The sequence below is a fragment of the Oryzias latipes genome, chromosome 20 (assembly GCF_053564925.1).
Source record: "Oryzias latipes strain Hd-rR chromosome 20, Olatipes_Hd-rR_3.1".
Lineage (NCBI taxonomy): Eukaryota > Metazoa > Chordata > Actinopteri > Beloniformes > Adrianichthyidae > Oryzias > Oryzias latipes.
The window spans coordinates 10773803-10794732 of NC_136256.1; the positions used below are offsets into that span (position 1 = coordinate 10773803).

The 20930-nt window shown below is 41.1% G+C and overlaps 1 protein-coding gene across 3 annotated transcripts in view; it reads right to left on the reverse strand.

The window, feature by feature from the left end:
* Positions 1–13982, reverse strand: part of znf438 (zinc finger protein 438) — a 61264-nt gene extending 47282 nt beyond the window's left edge. Inside the window, exon 1 of one of the 3 annotated variants that reach the window (XM_011488708.4) lies at positions 13668–13982. The gene's annotated coding sequence lies outside the window, so the exon portion shown is untranslated. The remainder of the gene's footprint in view (positions 1–13667) is intronic. The other 2 variants (XM_011488709.4, XM_078938780.1) reach the window with 2 other exon arrangements.
* Between the last annotated feature and the right edge of the window lie 6948 nt (positions 13983–20930).

The window sequence follows — 20930 nt, forward strand, 5'->3', positions numbered from 1 at the left end:
GGGTTCTGTTGAGCCTGACGTGGAGCTGCAGAGCAGGGGAACGACTGAGTAATGGCAGGGTACGTTGATCCAGGGACGGGCGGGAGCGGGAGCAGCCCTGACGCCTCAATCACAGCTGTGGGATGAGGAGAGACGAACGTGTGCGGCCAGATGAGAGGCAGAGAAATGAAGGGAGGGAGGGGTGACATCACATTTAAGAAGCCAAATAGCTGGGGATGAAAGTGAACGTCATTCAGCAACAAATCTTGCATGAGCAATGCTGAAGTGGGAGGGGCCACAGAGGAAAGATATGGGTTTGGGATTCAGATGTATATATTCATCTCAAACAGTATAATCAAGTGACGACTTGGTTTTTCTCATGTTTACAGTTTACTGTGAAACATACAGAAGCACGTAACTAAAGGTTTTCAAACAAAAGCACTTAATCAGAAAAATAATTCAATTTTCATTCATCTTCGAAGCCGTTCTGTCTCTTCCGGGGTCACGGGGCTGCTGGAGCCTATCCCGGCCACTTGTGGGGGAAGGCAGGGGACATCCTGGACGGGTCGCCAGTCTGTCAAAAGGCAACAGTCACACACCCATTCACACCTAGGGGCAAATTTAGAGTAACCAATTAACCTATGAAGCATGTTTTTGAACAGTGGGTGGAATCCGGAGTCCACGGAGAAAACCAACGCATGCACAAGGAGAACATACAAACTCCACACAGAAAGTGTGGAGTTTGCTGTGTAGCCCCAGAAAATAAAGATTTAAAAAAAAATTAAGTACTTCTTTAGTTCTTATTTTTCACTAATTTAAAGATTTGTAAAATTCTTACAGTAACAATAATCTGTAACTGTCTGTGATAGTAAAACAATGACAAACAATGATTACATGTGACACACTTTGCTTTAAGGCGCTTTCCCAGCCCGTTTACCCACACACACAAACACACACACACATTCACACACTGATGGCAGCTCCACTGCCTCAATTGGCCACAACCTATAACCATCAGGAGGCGACGAAGGGTTGCATGTCAGAACTGGACTGAGTGACCCCCCCCCCGTGTTCCAACAGTACCTGCTGCATCAAAGAAGCCAAAATCCCAAAGTCTGTGTCCGAACTCCCACCCTAATCCCTAACTACTGAAAAACTATGTAGTGCCTTGGATTATGAAAGTAATTTGGACACCATGCTCACTACTTTTTTTTTTAATTGGCGAATAAGACCTGATCAATTTCTTGAAATGAAATAAGATCATTGTTTTATCAAAAATATATTTAAATAGTACTTTTTTAAAAATTGTTTGAACGCAATGCATTGTGGTCTAATTTCGCCAGTCTAGTCAGCATTGATGCACACTGGGTTTTCGCAGAGACTTCTGGGAAATTTCTACAGCACTGGATTTTGTAATTGTACGTTGTGTCCGAATTCCTTCACTAGTCACTACTTAGTGCATTATATAGTGCGTTCATCATTTTGTTCTGCAGTCTGAATCTACAATTCCAAAATCTATTGCCCTTGAAATTTCCCAGAAGTCTCTGCAAAAACCTAGTGTGCGTTGATGCTCACTAGACTGGCAAATATAAACCACAATACACTGCGTTTGAACAATTTTGGCAAAGAAAAATGTATTTAAGTGTATTTTTTTAAAGAAAATATTAACGTTTTTCTCTTCAGAAGACAGTGGATTCATAAATGATTTTCAGAAAACGTTCATATTAGTTAGATTTTAGCATTGGGAATTCGATGATGTCATATTTGGCATTAAAAAAAGAAAAAAAGAAAATAGTAGTGAGCATGGTGTCCGAATTGTATTTAAAAATTCCAGGGCATGAAATAGTCCTGCATTATATTGTTTTTTTATAAGTTAGGGATTCGGGCAGCAATTCGGACACAGCCATAGATTCGGAAACACTTCAAAATGGCGAACATCCTTTATTTATAGTTATAACTATGTAGTGAGTAGTGTAGGAATTCAGACAGCCATAGAGAAATAAACAGCTACCTGTATTATTCAGTCATTATAGCTGTCAGAATAACCATTCTTCTTCTGCTACCTAAAAGTTATTCAAATTATAAACTGACCAATCAGATGCCTTTATAAAAGTACACATTTGACTGACTGACTGACTGACTGACTGACTGACTGACTGACTGACTGACTGACTGACTGACTGACTGACTGACTGACTGACTGACTGACTGACTGACTGACTGACTGACTGACTGACTGACTGACTGACTGACTGACTGACAGTTTCCGCTTTCAAGTGGTAGGGGTGTGGATTTCCAACAAGCTCACTCCTGATTGGTGAGTAAACTTGCCATAAAAATGATGACTCAGGCCAACAGGGGAACAATTGCAGCTTCCTGACAATGTCTGACTCCGACATAGCGTCGTCTGTACCGCGTAAAAATGGCGCCTGAATTGACGTTATTTGGTTGGAGCCGAAAGCGAATCCTTTTCAATGGGTGACGTCACACTCACTCGGTGCAGTTCTCATACACTCAATGATCTGTCCCAAAGAAGACTTGCGATCCACCGATCAGAGGATCACAGGGACCTCTCTCCCTTTGCACCACAGCCCCAAAAAATACATATTTTTTATACTTTGAAGAAGATTTGGTAAGGAATTGTGTTTTTAATGCATCAAAATTAGAAAGGAGCAATACAATGGTTGGGTTTCTCCACAATAAAATGAGTTTTTCTTGCCTTAAAAACAGGGACTAAACATTTTCTCCAACTAGAAACCAAAAGCTTTACAGTTAACAATTGTATTACCAATGCTGCCTAAACCATACATTAAAGATTTAAGATTTAAGAACATGCAAGATGAGAGTACATCTAAAAACAAAACAGCTCATATTAGATTCCTCACAAACCCTTTTTTAAGTTTCTGTCTAATAAAAGAATCTTGGGAGAACCCAGTGATACCAATAACTTATTAGAATAACCCACTAAACCACTTCTTCATGACAAAAATGGAACAAACCTATTTATTTCAGTTTATTTAAAGTATGTGCTTGGTGTTTTACAGAAAAACCCGGGGAGACTTCCCTGAATTTGTTGAGTTCGACTAAGTTTGTCATTGCTAAAAGGACCACTCTTGCTTAAGAGCACATTGGTGGCAATACCAGATATGGAATAGCCTACAGAGAAACTCTATTTTGAGGAGTTTCAAGTTTTGTTAGCGGACTGCTGATTGCAGATTTGAAGTTCAGTGGCCTGTCATCGTCCAGCTTCAACTCTCATCAGGCCTCTCGAGATGTCGCCCCACAGCGACACCTTCAACCACACGCAGAACAAAATGCTTCATTCGAGGTGGAGCGCTTCCAGGAAATATGCTAATGCTCAGAGGAGCAGCCTAATATAATAACATGCCTGCAGCCAACAGGTCTTGTAAAAGTCAGTCATTAGGTCTCACATGTAATTTTCATTAACTTTTCTTGGAAACAAGAGTCGAGCAAGACCAACAATTTAACAGAGAAAGAGCCGTTCAGCCGACTATTACTGGACCACATCCTCCCGTTTCCATCCGCAAGATGTTCCCCATTTATTATTAAAGCTAGAGATGCACTTTCCTTGTTCTTCAACTCGCCACTCCTGACTACAGTGAGCAGCACTTTACTGACGAAACACATTCAGGTGTAGCTCAAAAAAACAAAAAAACAGTTGGAGGACTTCCTCATTTTTCAGCAGAACTTTTAGGTTTTCCTCAAAACAGGAGAATTCTTTCTCAGAATCTGGGGCTTAATTAGCCAGAGATTGAAAATGACTTCATTTATGTAGCACCCACATCCCTGGAAAAGTAGGCCAAGGTTTACAGCGGGATTTTACACAGAAAAATCGAGTCATTAGCAGCGTCAGAGCCCAACCTGCTCGCCACTTCCTGCAGAACGCCCGGCTCAACATTTGGCTGCATTATCACGTCTCTCATGAAAAATTTCATAAGGTTTGGGAACACTCAGTGTGTGTTTTCCACAACGTTGACTGCTACTTCAAAGCTCTGGCAATGAGTGGCGCCTCAGTCCCAAAAATCTGGTGTGTTGATGCAACGCGATCCGAGTTATGACTGAGAGGAAATGTCAGACAAGCATCTCAGTTTCTTCTGCCTGTTACCATCCTCCACATCCAGCCACATGTGAAACCACACTGGGACTGTTTGCCGGCAAACACCAAACGCTCCCGACGCACTGACGGCTGTTTACCCTGGCAGCAGGGTTCACATGTCGGCCTTGCACTTGTGTTCTGAGGACAGACCATCTTTTAAGATGACAGCGTTGCACACGCACAGCGCCAGACGTTTCCAAAAGTGAGCTGTGTGACGAAGGAGGCCGCGGCAGAGAAACTCATCTGTCTTAGGGGGATTCCTCGCGATGACTCATCTAGGAACCTGATCTGAGTTTGCAATACAGTCTTTAAAAGGAAAATGTGTGGGCCCAAAAGATTTCCAAATGAGCAAAGATGATGTTTGAAACAAACACTGAAGGTAACTTTCCAGATGAAGCCACCCGCGAGCGCTCAGCTTTAAAACAATGACGCAGCACAAACGACTGACTGAGGAGAGCTGACAGCTCAATGGGACTTACATTTACCCAATTCAAAGTCATTTGTTTTCCAAAATAAAAGTTGGAATGTCATTCCTCAGTACCCCAGCATCAAATCGGTCACCTTGACCGATTTAGATTCCAAAAATCTGCATAATTCGAATAATTCGATCAATAATTGTGGTATAAAGGCATATTTGTGCACCTCATTTGCATATCGTCACCCCCCTTTAAGGCATTTCCTCTGTGATCCTGGGTTTATTTCCCATGTTAAATTCCCTCACAAGTTGCTCAATTCATAGTTATCCCTCCATCAAAGGAAACACAAATGGAGGTGTGGCCACAGTCCTCTGTTGTGGTCATGAGTTAGAAGACTGACTATCAACCTGTGATCACAACAAAAGGACTTTAAGACTAATGGCCCACTCACAACTTCTCATTAGTTCTGTGTCAGAGAACATTTACCTCCAAAGTACGGTTCACCTGGTTGCTGTGATTGCTCCTAATCTGTTCTTGGGCAACACTTGACCTGCTAGCAGAGATGTGTCTAAGAACAGAACGGTGTAAAGACAAGGGTTCAAAATAAGCCCCCTCCTTCCAAATTTCAAACAAACTGCAAAGAACCAAACACTGGAGTTCCTCAAAAGACCACTGAAGGTTTAGTTTGGTCAGAATTAGCACAAAAAAACAACCATCTGTTTACCCCAGTGTCAAAACTTCAACATTTATTCCATTATTTTTTAGTTAAACTGAGTGTTTTAAGTGCAGTCAGGTCAGTGAGCAATGAGCCCGCTTGTGTTTTTGGCACGGTTTGGCCTGTTGTACTGGACAACAAGCCCTGGATGAGTTACCAAAAGAGCCTTCTCCTCTCTTGCCTCACAGCTAGAAGACCCAGGTTCGAATCGCAGTGGGATCTTTCTGTGTAGTCTTTGCATGTTCTCCCTGTGCATACTTGGGCTTTCTCAGGGAACTCCGGTTTCCTCCTACAGTCTAAAAACATGCTTTATAATTTTATAAGCGGCTTAATTTTTTTGTAGGTGTGAATGTGTGGCCCTGTGACAGACAGACAGACAGACAGACAGACAGACTGACAGACAGACAGACAGACAGACAGACAGACAGACAGACAGACAGACAGCCTTCCCCCAACAGTAGCTGGGATAGGCTCCAGCAGCCCTACGACCCTAAAGGGGATTCAGCAGGATTGGGAAATGGATGGCTGATCTTAAAGGGGGTTTCTAAGAGGTTAAAAACCGTAATAAACTAGAAACACTTTGTTCAGTTCCAAGGTGAAACCCATTTGTCACACTCTGACATCATTTTTTGACGTTTAAAAAAAGCCTTCTCAAGCTGCTAAAGGACTAAAAACAGAAACATTTTCTTGGTATTTTAAGGAACAGTTTCTAATGCTAATTTTTTGCTAACAAGTTGCAGATGCTACAGATTCACAACTATACACACAATCTCATTTAAAATCTATTAACAGTGATGAGCCACCATCTGAAGCATCCCTCATATTGACTCGTTTCTTCTGTGACGACTTTCTTTCTTTTATCCTTTCAAAGTGGTCTTAAGGATCATTACCGTTGTGTTGTCAGAGGATTTCACATCAGTTCTTTTTCTTAATTTTTGTTTTATGGATTTAAAAAAACAGAAAGTCATAAGTGAGCAATAATTTATGAACATGCACAAAACAGTCACAAAAATGCTTTTGAAAATGGTCAAATGAGTAGAAAATGAGCGCCAGGAAAACCACTCAAAGACTTTTAAGAGAGGCCAGAGAACTTTCACTTCAAACCACTTTAGAAGAAGAAAGTCTGGCTCCTTTGAGGGGAAAAAAAATAAAGGGAAAGCTTTGCGGTCTAGCCGTGTGGAGCCGACCTTTTTCTTTTTTCTTCTTTTTTAATCAGCCATTCTAGTCAGTGTGGTCCTACCAGTGGAGCCCCACCACACATCCCAGAAGAAGGCATCTGCTCCAACAAAGACGGGCACGCAACCTGTTTAGGTGTTCTGATGCAGCAAAACCACACAAATCTAATCAGACAGGCTCCATCCGTTTAACCTTCAAAATAAAATGCCATTCTTGTTCGAAATATTACTCAATCTAGAGCAATTCAAACAGGAAAAGAAAGATAGGGTTCTTCTAAACAACTAAACATGGAGACCACCACGGTCATAAAGCTCCTGCAAAACTCCAACTCGAGCAAAAATCATGACATATGTATCACTGTGGAACAGCAGCGGGTGAAACCAAAAGGGAAAATTCCTATGTACAATTTCTAAATCACACCATTTTTATTCCTGAAATAAGAAAAACTGAAACCTGCACAGTCACTTCAGACAAAATACAGCCAAGAAAGACGAAAGTTCATCAATGTTGAGATTGTGCAATGTGCTTTTCATTTCAGTCTTAATTAAAAGGATTTGTTGCATTGCAACCAAGCTGTGTTAAATCTTCTTGTTGTTCCCGATAACCATCAGGAGCTCCCATGGTTTCAGACCGTAAGCAATAAATCAACGACTGTCAAATCACCATCCTTCCACGTCTCCTAATGTAATCATTATTTAATGTAGTTATGTTGTAATTTAGCAAATAGTGTGACGAGACAAACCCAAAGCTTAAAATGCAGCGTGATCAGCATGAGTCCTGGCCAACGATTGATGGAACAATCATCTGTGATTGGAAAATTCGGACAAATCACCCAAGACTAACCGGGATCTGACTGCAGCCTCCAAAAGCCGACAGATCCTGCTTTATTTCTTTATTTACTGTAGCGCACAAACAAATTCCATAAAAGGCTTTGAGGTATGCCTTTATCCATTTTTCTTATATGGCCTAAAGTGAAAACTATCGTTTTTTTAAAGCTTTATTTTGAAAGGAACTGTGGAACATTTTAGTCTTGCATTTCATGAAGCCGAAGCAGAGGAGGAGAATTCATATGAAGCTTTTAGATGATAGTTAAAGAACTTCTCTAACATACTGCAACTCTTTGACCACAATCAACGTGAATCAGCTGATTCTGAGGCAAGAAAAGAGGCTGTTTATATCACAAACCCGTTCATGAAACCCTTAAGTGTTTAACATTAATGTTAGTGTTCTACATTTAGCAAAACGCCACTGTACCCAGCAGTAGCCGGGACAGGCTCCAGCAACCCTGTGACCCCAGAGGGGATATAGCGGCTTAAGAAAATGGATAGATGGACTGACACTATACGTTATGCAACCTAAAGTGTTCTGCATAGAGGCTCCAAGCTGCTTTTATTCCACAGAACAGAGTTGATTTACGTCGTAAACACCTCACTACTGTAAAGTGGTGTACAGTAAACCCTTGTTTTTCACGAGGGTTACGTTCCAAAAAGAACCCGTGATAGGCAAAATCCGTGAAGTATAAACCTCTATTTTTTTTTCAATTATTATACAATTAAAAACTCTATTATACATTGAAAAGAAAGAACAAACCATTTTACAGTCTCAAGCATTTGTTTCACAAATCAAAGTACTTTAAAAAAGTTTTTTTCAACAAATTACTCTGTACTGTACTGTCAAATAATAATTAGAATCATCGATGTGAACAGAAGGCTTCAAATCGCGGAGATTAGCCCCGCCCACCGTGTCCCGAGTAATTGGATTAAACGGGAGAAAATGTAAAATGATTATGAAAAACAGTGGGACAAGTAGTGACTCAGGTGTATTTCACTGCTCTACAGACTGAGCCGCTGCATCCTGACTCCGCTCTGCAGTGTTTTCTTCTTTTGAAGCCCGCGGTGCAGCTGTTGTTCGGGAGAAGAACATAGTGATAGGCAGTTGTTGTCGCTCTTTTTTTCTACGAAATTGCAAGATGATTTGCACGTACGTGTTGTAAATTTGGCAAGATGTTCTACGTACGACAAACTGCAACGTTATTGACGCACAGGTAGAGAAGAAGCGGAGTGACTTTTTAGCCAATCAGAATGCAGAACACAATGCACGATGCAAATCCATGAAGTAGCGAAACCGTGAAAAGTAAACCGCGTTATAGCGAGGGATCACTGTACTGTATGTTAGCTCAAGGTTGCTTTTCTCTGCTTCAGATTGCACTGAAAACACGTTACTTGCATAAACAGCAGAAGATTTATAGTAATTCAAAAGAACGTCTACACTGAAGGGTTAACAGGCCCCTACACCTCCTTACTGCTCCATAGCTACCAACTGACAGTTATTATTACATTTGTCATAATTTAAAATTATTCAATAATTTGCTCACTACTCATAATACATGGTCCCTTTCTTTTTTCCTTCAGTTTTTTTTATCCACGGAATTTCTTTGGACAATTCACACTGGAGTCTGTGTACAAGTGAACCAAGACAGCCGTTCTCCAGCTTCTTAATCCTCACCAGAGCTCAGGGGAGCTTTTACATTTGTCAAACAAAGTAGATGCTCAAAGGAACGTCAATGTGAAAGTGACCCGATGATCAACTTCATAAAAATACCACCAAGAGATTGATGCGGAGCCACCATGTCTGTCACCCACGGTTTGTCTACGTAGAACATGCAAAACAGGAGTTTGATTCTTTGAATTGTTACTTTTGTGCTTTTGAAACTAAAAAAACTAAATTTTACTGCCATTGCAGGGCTCCAGACTAACTTTTTTCACTAGGAGCACTGTGGCCCCTAAATGAAAATTTTAGGGGCACAACCTGAAAATTTAGGGGCGCATACCGTAAATCAACATGCAAACCAGATCTTCTAATTTCCACTGTATTATAAATACACTAAATAAAATAAATAAAGTAAATAAATACTTTAATTATAGATGCAAAAATTACAATCTGCTTTTTCAAATTCAGTGTCAGATTTTATTCTGCACTTTTGAAGATGCAACAAGAAGGTAAACTGACAGCAGCATCGCTGTCATGACAAAAAAAAAATAGTAAACAAAATACCATAAATTTAGAATAAAAAAAGTTTTTAGTAACAAGTGATTACCGTAATAACCTTTCGGTCATTTCACAGTTAAGAACAATACTTAAATGTATGTAAACATTAGGGGATGGAAATTCATGTTGGCGACACCAAATAGGTGCAGCCAAGATGCACAATAATTTGAGATCACCCAGATGGACGTAACGCTGCACAGATCACCTGGTGTGAGACATATTTTTGTTTTTGCTCTAACATCACCTGTCAATCAAAACCAAAATATCAACAGAAAGGGGCGGAAGCAAGACCCCAACCTGACCAAACACAGCTGGAAATTTAGTACTGAACTGACTGAAAGCTGCCATACAGACTACAAAACAATGCATTATGGGACATGCGTCCTGATGGGTTTTTGTAGTTCACTGATCAATTAAAATAATTTAAAATACCAACTGATTAAAAAAAGGCTACATACATCACAAAACATTGAAATAATTATAAAAGATGTAATATCACAGATCATACTTAGGGGGAGAGGCATAATTATTAAATTGAATGTTAAGGACAACTCCAACTTCCTGTTGCAGCTTCGCCTTCATGCCCCCCCCCCCCCCCCCCCCCCCCCCCCGGGCGCTGGTTCATCTCAAACACGTCTATCGTTGCATTTTCCACACGTGTTTTAAGTGCGTCTAAGACTAAATCGTGTTGTCGCTCACACGTGTTTATGTTCGAGCCCCGTTAGCTGTCACGTATGTAGGTGTGGGACATTTATGCTCCTCAGCTGACCATCTCCCGCGGGAGCGGTGTGCTGTCGTTACAGCCGCGCATGAGAGCCGTGGTTTGCTTCGCGAGTTTGAGACCCCTGCTGTAGACTCTGGCACTGGTATACTAGCCGCAGGTCGAAAGAACGAATCAATAGTTCGCTAGCTGTTCATAGCTCAGACGCACATATCAGGTTGTGATGATTTGTCTTCGTTTCCTTCCCACAGACGTTAACGCGCGCTCGATTATCTCTAGGCCCCGCCCCTCCACATATTTTAGCCACTTGCAGTGACTTTCCCTATTCTTCTCACACGCATTGGCCGCCTCAGGCATCACTCAATGACATGCGAGTGTGCGCTCGCGTGTGCTCCAGTCTCACGAGTGTGTGTGTGTCTGTCTGCGTGCGTGTGGGCTCGCGTCTCATTGATGATTTCATTGCTCATTTCATTGATCATTGACGGGCCGCTTCCACGTTTAATGAATAAAAAAATACGGAGGGTGGGGGAGGCAAATTTACTGGTCGCGCATGTGCGACTGGATGTAAAATTCAGTCGCACAGTCTCAAATTTTTGTCGCAAAATGCGAGCAAATGGTCGCAGTCTGGAGCCCTGCATTGAAATATTGTACCTCTTTTCTATAAATGCTGTTGAAAGCTCACGAATGAATGCTACATCTATAGAATAGATAAATGTCCTTTAATGTGGGGTCAGTAAACTTCCATAAAAACACATAAAACCCATCAGCTCAGTTCATTTCAATGATTTAACAGCTTGATTCTCTGTCTTACTTCTCAGACAGCTCATGCAGTGCAGACAAATAATCCTTGAATTTTCTACTTTTTTCCAGATGACACACAGTTTTACTTCCCACCGACAAAGACATTACTTTTTAAACGTTCGTTAGCAACGAATTCTGAATAGAAATCCACTGACAGAAGCTCTAGCTGCTGGCTGACGTCAACTGCAGGATTACCTAGGAACATGCAGTCCTGTGCTAAAAGTCTTGAGCCACCCTTCATTTGCTTAGATTGTGGTTCCAGGGAGCCGGACTTCCCAGCAGCCAACAGCCTACAGGTGCACTGAAAGACATTTAAACCTTTTCAATTTTACTCTCATTTATTTATTTTTTCATTTTACCTCTCCATCAATTATATTATTGTAAAGGGGACCATTTTATCATGTTTACGTTTGTCTGCTCAGCTTTACTCCGGTTTCTGTAGTTCAGTTTTCAGTTCAGAATTGCCATCTGGGACGGCTTTTGATGCAAACAGCAATCTGTCTTTGTGACAGGTGCATCATCAAAACGCTTAAAGACACAATTTAAAGTTATTTATTTATTCTCGCATCAAGAAAGCTCTAAATTACTTTTTTTTCTCTTGAAATTACAGGGCTGACATAACAGGAGCTACACTTTTGCTGCAAAGAGTGGTTAAAGACGGCGCACAACCGAGACCCAAATCCTGTCAACAACTGGAAGTGCAGTAAAAATCAAACCTCAGTTGTTTGATAGTGCAAATCAGAATTATTAACACTTTAGATTTGCATCGATCCACCATATATCCAGTCTTGCAAAGCAGCAAAGACAACAAAAGTGATTTCAAATAGATTTAACTGAAGAAAGACCTCAAAAACTGGATCCAGTGGATTCAAAAGTCAATATTGCAACAAAACTGTTGAACAAAGTGTCGTGGGAGATGAAAACACAAAATGAAACAAAAGTTGTGGAACTGAAATGCTGTATAAAAATGACAAACTTATCAGAAAAATCTCGTCAAACATACTTCAGATCAATGTGCGTCAAGGAAAGTAAAAGCCATTGGAAACACTTGGGGGGTTTTGTTTTGTTTTTTTTCAAACGGGGGAGGCTTGTCTGATACACGAAAACACTTAGCAGAACTTTAAACTTTTACTTAACGACTGAAAAATGTAACGTTTGTCATTCTCTAAGCATCAATCCATCTTTGAAAAATATGTCAGATGAAGTGAGGCATCAACCTTGCCTGGGTCCTACACAGCAGCTGGTGGTGGTAGTGTCATGATGTGGGGTTGCTTCAATATATCATGTTGAGACTAAGTAAAGGATTGAGTGTTGTAGTTATGCGACCAGCTTACAATTGGCTAACACAAGTAACCCGTCTGGCTGCTCACACTGCACTAAACCGCCAGGAAAAAAAAGGAAAAGAAATTCACATTAGGTGAATTGTATCATACCCAAGTCAGTTTGACTGCCAGGTATTGTTTGGATGGCTGGTGTGATTGCTCTGTTAGGTGCTCTGGCATAATTAACCCTTTAATATCCGATATGTCGCTCTAAATAAACATTTAATATAGCGTAGTTCTTGAACGGTTTACGTGGGTGTCCAGTTCCAGGTCTCAATGGTCGGTGTCCTACATGTTTTTCTACCAACCTGCCATTGAAGCTCCTTACAGGTTAAACACACCTGCTCCAGGTAATCAGCAGCAGATAAGGCAGGATTTCTGGAAAAACCAGCAGGAGGCCGGCCCATGAGGACTGGATTTGGACACCCCTGGTTTATGCAATCACCGTGAATCCGCTGATTCTGAGCTGAGAAAAGCAGTCACATATCAGCGCAAAGCCGCTTGTTTGCACAGGCACACCTGTGTGGATGTGGTGTGATCACCAAACACGACATGATTCAAATCTCTAAAGTCACGATCTTAGCTCTGTTAACATATTATTGACAATATGCCTAAAGGATTTGCTTCATCGTCATTCATTCTTGAACTGATGCTAAAATGCTCAGTAAAACTCATACAGAGATGTTTGACATCCAAGCCCCTTCAGATCATTATGTGCCAAAGAAAACTAACTAACCAAAACAAAGGTCAGCTGACAGCCTGACCACATTCTTCATCAATGCTTATGAGCTACTTCCCTAATGTCAGAAATACTACAAGATAGCAAGTCTTAGGACTCAATGAATGAAAGTGTGAGAGCTAAAGATGTTGTAAGAAAGCACAAACAGAAATAATAGTCAGCCAATGTGACAGGGAAGAGTCCACACCAAGCAAAACGTCACAAGCTTCTTCCTTAAAATTCCACCTCCCACAGTTCTTAGGACTTGGATTCCGGGTTTGTTTACGAAGGTTTCTAAGGAAACCGTGGCTTTGGTGACGTATTCCTGCGACGCACAGCTGAAGGGCTAGTACAGCTGCAGGCCTGCTCAAGTCTGCATTACATCTAATCCGGAAATCAGCCATCTACAGCAACACTATTTTGCCCACATTGCATTGCATATACACTTTCATGCAGATGCACTCGCTTTGCGATAGCTGTTATGAGTTAAAATGCGTTATTTCTGCTGCAATCCCGAACTAAAGTCAGAGACTTCTAAAAGACCGCAAAGGCTATCGTGAAAACATTGCAAACCAGCCATGTTTGACCTCATTTTCTCCGCATAAAAACAGCGGGGAGGATAGAAAGGCTCGTAAAACTTTAAGAAGATCTTACCCGAATCGCCAGGTTTCGGGAGGAAGTGCCTTCAAACGACAGAATGGCTCATTTTCCACCAAAAATATGAAAAGCCGTCGATTCTTACAACTGTTTCTCTCCGGCCATTTTGAGCCAAACCTCCAACTTGATACATCGGGGTCAAATGAAGGAGAGTCTTTCCATATATATTTTCTTATTGTTGAATTTATTGTGCTGTTTTATATACTATTGACAAATACTATATTTTCCATATCTTAAGAAGAAATATTTCTTGTTCTGAGTATGGTATGGCGGTTTAAGGATGTGCTGGTAAACCAAAACCCCTGTTGTTGTAAAATGGTACAGTCTGTGGGATTCTTGTCGTCGACGTTTGTGGTCTGTGAGAACCGTGCGCATGCGTAGAGTTAACTTTCTCCAGAAGGGTGTCACACATTGAAGAGCCTGCATTGAGAACAGGATTTAGATTTATTCTGCCTTTGAAACTGGCGTTTTATATTAAAAGTACATCTAAATACCCGCAAAAAAATGACAAATTACTGTGAATCTAAAAGAATTCTGGGTTTGAGATATATTTTTTGCTAAATGTATCAATCTTTTTTAATTATTACTATTTCTATTTTAAAGTTAAAGGTTTGAAGCAGTGATAGATGGCACGATAAAGAACTGTTGTACAGAATCTATGCTTTATTTGCAAACAAGTTGACTTCTATTAAACCATTTAAAAGTCTAAACCATATTCTATGATCAGTTTTGTTATTAACTTTTTTATTGTTCAACAATTCCATCTGTTTTGGGCTCTAAAGAATGTATGTATTGTCCAATTTATTAGCTTTCTTAGCAAAAAAAAACAAAAGCTATTTTACAGTCGCATGTTAACAAAAATCAGAGGTATTGTTGTCATTCCATCATTTTAAATTATTCATCTTTACTATATCTTTATAAAAGAAGGAAACTGGCATTATATTTATGTGTTGCATTTATGTGGAAAGATAATGATCCCTGTAGAGTGCCAGGCCACAGTTGAAAATAAAATATTGCTCTTAATCTGTCTTGTCTAGATAAATAAAAGTTAAATCCAATAAAATAAATAAATAAATAAATAAGTTTACACTTGGCTAACTTATTTATTTTAATGCATTGTGTTTCCAGAGTTCTTCATCATCATCTTGCAAAACGGTTGACGTGATTGATAAGATCCATTAAAAATCTTTTCAGTAAAATATTTCCGCAATGCATTAAATGACCTTTAATCTAGCCACAGGGGTTGCAAGCCAGTTGCCTCTGTGCCGGTCCCAAGCCCGGATAAATAGAGAGGGTTGCGTCAGGAAGGGCATCCGGCGTAAAAATTGCCAAAATAACCATGCGAATCATCCACAACACTTTAGACATACCGGATCGGTCGAGGCCCGGGTTAACAACGACCGCCACCGATGCTGTTAACCTACAGGGTGTCGGTGGAAATTTGACTACTGTTGGTCGAAGAAAGAGGGGAGGCAGAAGGGCCCGTTGCCAGAGAGAGAAGGGAAAAGGCAGGAACATAGGTTTGAGAATAGGGACTCTTAACGTTGGCACAATGACAGGGAAAGGCAGAGAGCTGGCAGACATGATGGAGAGAAGGAAGGTAGATGTACTGTGTGTGCAGGAGACAAGGTGGAAGGGCAGCAAGGCACGTAGTATTGGAGGAGGATACAAACTGTTCTATCATGGTGTTGATAGGAAGAGAAACGGGGTAGGTGTGATTCTGAAGGGGGAGTTTGTAAACAGTGTTCTAGAGGTGAAAAGAGTCTCAGACAGGATGATGAGCTTAAAGTTAGAAATCGAAGGGGTGATGGTGAATGTAGTCAGTGGGTATGCGCCACAGGTTGGCTGTGAGTTAGAAGTGAAGGAGAGATTCTGGAGTGAGTTGGATGAGGTCATACAGAGTTTTCCCAGAGGAGAGAGAGTTGTTATTGGAGCAGACTTTAATGGGCATGTTGGTGAGGGCAACAGAGGTGATGAGGAGGTGATGGGCAGGTTTGGTGTGAAGGAAAGGAATCTGGAGGGACAGATGGTGGTGGACTTTGCGAAGAGGATGGAAATGGCTGTAGTCAACACTTACTTCCAGAAGAGAGAGGAACATAGAGTGACATACAGAAGTGGAGGTAGGAGTACTCAGGTGGACTACATCCTATGTAGACGAGGTCATTTGAGAGAGGTTATTGACTGCAAAGTGGTGGTAGGAGAGAGTGTAGCCAGACAGCACCGCATGGTGGTGTGTAAGATGACTCTGGAGGTCAGGAAGAAGAAGAGAGGGAAAACAGAAAAGAAGACCAAGTGGTGGAAGCTACAGAATGAAGAAACTTGTGAGGAATTTAGGCAGAAGTTGAGACAGGGTCTGGGTGGTCAGGATGAGCTTCCAGATGACTGGGAAACTACAGCGGAAATTATCAGGGAAACAGGTAGGAAGGTGCTAGGTGTGTCATCTGGAAAGAGGAAAGACGGTAAAGAGACTTGGTGGTGGAATGAGGAAGTACAGGAATGCGTCCAGAGGAAGAGGTTGGCTAAAAAGAAGTGGGATGTAGAAAGGACTGAGGAAGGTAGACAGGAGTACAAGGAAGCGCAGCGTAGAGTGAAGAGAGAGGTGGCAAAGGCCAAACAGAAAGCTTACGATGAGCTTTATGACAGGTTAGACACAAAGGAAGGAGAGAAGGACTTGTACAGGCTAGCCAGACAGAGAGACAGAGATGGGAAGGACGTGCAACAGATAAGGGTGATTAAGGACAGAGATGGAAAGGTGCTAACAACCCAGGAGAGTGTACAGAAAAGATGGAAGGAGTATTTTGAGGAGCTGATGAACGTGGAAAATGACAGGGAAAGAAGGGAGGAAGATGTGGTTGTTGTGGAGCAGGAAGTAGCAGAGATTGGAAAGGATGAGGTTAGGAAGGCTCTGAAAAGGATGAAGAGCGGAAAGGCCGTTGGTCCTGATGACGTTCCTGTGGAGGTATGGAAGTGCTTAGGAGAGGCAGCAGTGGAATTTCTAACAAGGTTGTTCAATAGGATTTTAGAGAGTGAGAAGATGCCTGAGGAATGGAGGAGAAGCGTTCTGGTTCCGATCTTTAAGAACAAGGGTGACACGCAGAACTGCAGCAACTATAGAGGAATAAAGTTGATGAGCCACACAATGAAGCTGTGGGAAAGAGTAGTGGAAGCCAGGCTTAGGAAGAAGGTGGAGATTTGTGAGCAGCAGTATGGTTTCATGCCCCGTAAGAGCACCACTGATGCCATTTTTGCTTTGAGAATGTTGATGGAAAAGTACAGAGAAGGTCAGAAGGAGCTGCATTGTGTGTTCGTAGATTTAGAGAAGGCGTATGACAGGGTGCCGAGGGAGGAGCTGTGGTACTGTATGAGGTCGTCTGGAGTGGCAGAGAAGTATGTCAGAGTAGTTCAGGACATGTATGAGAGAAGTATGACGGTGGTGAGATGTGCTGTAGGTCAGACAGAGGAGTTCAAGGTGGAGGTGGGACTACACCAAGGATCAGCTTTGAGTCCTTTTTTGTTTGCTATGCTGATGGACAGGCTGACAGATGAGGTAAGACAGGAATCTCCCTGGACAATGATGTTTGCGGATGACATTGTAATTTGCAGTGAGAGTAGAGAGCAGGTGGAGGAACAGCTAGAGAGGTGGAGGTTTGCTCTGGAAAGAAGAGGCATGAAGGTCAGTCGTAGTAAGACAGAATACATGTGTCTGAACGAGAGGGATCAAGGTAGAAGCGTTAGGTTACAGGGGGCTGAGGTGAAGAAGGTGCAGGAGTTTAAGTACTTGGGGTCAACAGTTCAGTGTGATGGGGAGTGTGGAAAAGAGGTGAAGAGGCGAGTGCAGGCAGGTTGGAGCGGTTGGAGGAAAGTGTCAGGAGTGTTGTGTGACAGAAGAGTGCCAGCAAGACTCAAAGGAAAGGTGTACAAGACAGTGGTGAGACCAGCTCTGCTCTATGGGTTAGAGACGGTAGCAGTGAGACAGAGACAAGAGGCTGAGATGGAGGTAGCAGAGATGAAGATGTTGAGGTTCTCCTTAGGAGTGACCAGGTTAGACAGGATAAGGAACGAGTACATCAGAGGGACGGCTCATGTTGCCTGTGTTAGCGACAAAGTCAGAGAAGCCAGACTGAGATGGTTTGGACATGTTCAGAGGAGGGATAGTGGATATATTGGTAGAAGGATGTTGGAGATGGAGCTGCCTGGCAGGAGGGCAAGAGGACGGCCAAAGAGGAGATACATGGATGTCTTAACAGAGGACATGAAGTTGGCTAATGTTAGGGTAGAAGATGTCCATGATAGAGTGAGGTGGAAAAGGATGATTCGCTGTGGCGACCCCTGATGGGAAAAGCCGAAAGAGAAAGAAGATTAAATGACCTTTAAAATGCATCCTTCATGCTCAGTGTTGATAAAGTGCATCATCAAACTGTAAGTAGAACCGTTTAAAACTGATTATAAGGAAAACTGTGATAACTTGTCCCAGTTAGGATCAAAAGCTTTTTATTTCTCTTAAAAAAATCAAAATCTTTTACTTTTTAATAGACGTAGCAGTGAAGAAAACATATTCAATAAGGTTATTATTGTACTTTCCTGATGTTGGCCCTCTGATACTGACCTTGTCTCTTACTGGAGCTTCGTCTTTCCCTCTATGTTTTTCAGATCATTGAGCGATTTCAGAGATGAACATCAGGGTGAATCCCAGATCAATGACTTGGCCCGTCCTGTATGTGTGAGGGGATAGGGATGACCAAATTTCATTTAGAAGGTTCAGGGTAAAGGGGTAAACTACTCAGCTCTCCAAAATATAGACTGTAGAAGGCAACATGTAGAAAAATCTCCCCTTTTTGTATTAAGAATGATCTACAACAGTCATGTGTTACTTTCTATGTTGTCTTGAAATAGTTTGTGTCATTTTTATTTCTTTATTTTATTTTTTTTTGCTACATTTATCATTATTAATTTCAGGCTGCACACAGAATTATATGCACCTTTCTTTTTGAGGCTCGCTTCATAAATTCTAACAATATTTTCTGTATTTTTATAAAAACATTTTAAAATGTTCTATTTTCATTCATTTTAGGATCAGTAATAGTGCTTGTATTTTTTCTTCAGCTTAAATCTGAAGTTCAATCCACTCACAATCAATACTTTAATTCTGTTCTTTACAAAGGTCTTTCCGTACAAAGCTTTTCAAAGTAAAAGCATTAGTAGAAAATTATTCTAAGTCAGTGCAAACTCAATCTTTTGGTCAATGGAACTTTTTGAATGTTACATTCTATTGCAAAAGGAACTTTAAACTTTTCAAACACACTTGTTATAAATGAAAACCATTGCATTAATACAGACAACAAAATATGTACGCAAACATCAAGACAATGTTTAAGATGAAAACACACCACGGAAAAAAAATCACAGATTAAAAACAATTAAAATGTCCATAACTCCACCTGAATAACAGATTCATACAAATAAAAAACAGTCATAAATTTTGTATTAAAAGTAAACAAAAACATACTTAAAAGCAAAATAATCATCTGTGAGGACGTACATAATTTATTCCAGTTTAGAGGGACAGATTAAATAGTTTAATGAGCCGCATTTGGTGCCCTGGGCCATAGTTTGCCCACTCCTGCCTTACAGTGGTGGACAAAATTGTTGGTACCCCTCAGTTAAAGAAAGAAAGTCCACACTGCTCACTGAAATGATTTGAAACGTTCAAAAGTAACAATAAATAAAAAAAAATTGAAAATTAAATAATCAAAATTAGCCATTACTTTTGCGTTGTTGATTAACAGAATTATTTTTTTTTTAAAACTAATGAAATGAGGCTGGACAAAAATGATGGTGCCTCCTTAAAAGACTGAGAACTTATTTACCCAGGGGGTCATGATGAACTCAGGTATGTCCTTTAATTGACATCACAGCTGTTTTCAAACCCATAATCAGTCAGTCTGCCTATTTAAAGGGAGACAAATAGTCATGTTGCTGTTTGGTGAAAAGGTGTGTACCACACTGAACATGGACAACAGAAAGCAAAGGAAAGAATTGTCCCAGGACATTAGAAACAAAATTATAGACAAACATGGTAAAGGTAAAGGCTATAAAACCATCTCTAAGCAGCTTGAAGTTCCTGTGACGACAGTGGCACATATTATTCAGAAGTTTAAGACCCACGGGACAGTAGCCAACCTCCCTGGACGTGGCCGGAAGAGGAAAATTGATGACAAATTGAGGAGACGGATAGTTGAACTGTGTCCAAAGAGCCCAGAACAACCTCCAAAGACATTGAAGGTGAACTCCTAGATCCAGGTACATCAGGGTCTGATCGTCATCGTTTGAGCCAGTGGACTTCATGAGAGACGACCAAGGAGGACACCACTGTTGAAAGGAAATCATAAAAAAGCCAGACTGGAATTTCCAAAAATGCACGTTGACAAGACACAAAGCTTCTGGGAAAATGTCCTTTGGACAGATGAGACAAAACTGGAGCTTTTAGGTAAGGCACATCAGCTCTATGGTCATAGACTCAAAACGAAGCATACAACCAAAAGAACACCGTCCCTACTGTGAAACATGGAGGAGGCTCAGTCATGGTGTGGGGCTGCTTTGCTGCATCTGGCACAGGGTGTCTTGAAGTTGTACAAGGTAAAATGAAATCTCCAGATTATCAAGGCATTCTGGATAGAAATGTGCTGCCTAGTGTCAGAAAGCTTGGTTTCAGTCGCAGGTCATGGGTCTTCCAACAGGACAACAGTCCAAAACACACAGCCAAAACCCACAAGAATGGCTGAGAGAAAAGCGTTGGACTATTCTGAAGTGGCCTTCTATGAGCCCAGATCTGAATCCCATTGAACATCTGTTGAAGGAGCTGAAACATGCCATTTGGAGAAGACACCCGTCAAACCTGAGACAACTGGAGCAGTTTGCTCATGAGGAGTGGGCCAACATACCTGTGGACAGGTGCAGAAGGCTCATTGACAAATACAGAAATCGTTTCATTGCAGTGATTGACTCAAAACGTTGTGCAACAAAATATTAAGTTATGGGTACCATCATTTTTGTCCAGCCCTATTTCATTAGTTTGTTTTTTTAATAATTCTGTTAATCAACAACTCAAAAGTAATAGCTGATTTTGATTATTTAATTTGCAATAAGTTTTAATTTATTCTTACTTTTAAATTTTTCAATCATTTCAGTGAGCATTGTGGACTTTCTTTCTTTAACTGGGGGGAACCAACAATGTTGTCCACCACTGTTGATGGTTTGCCA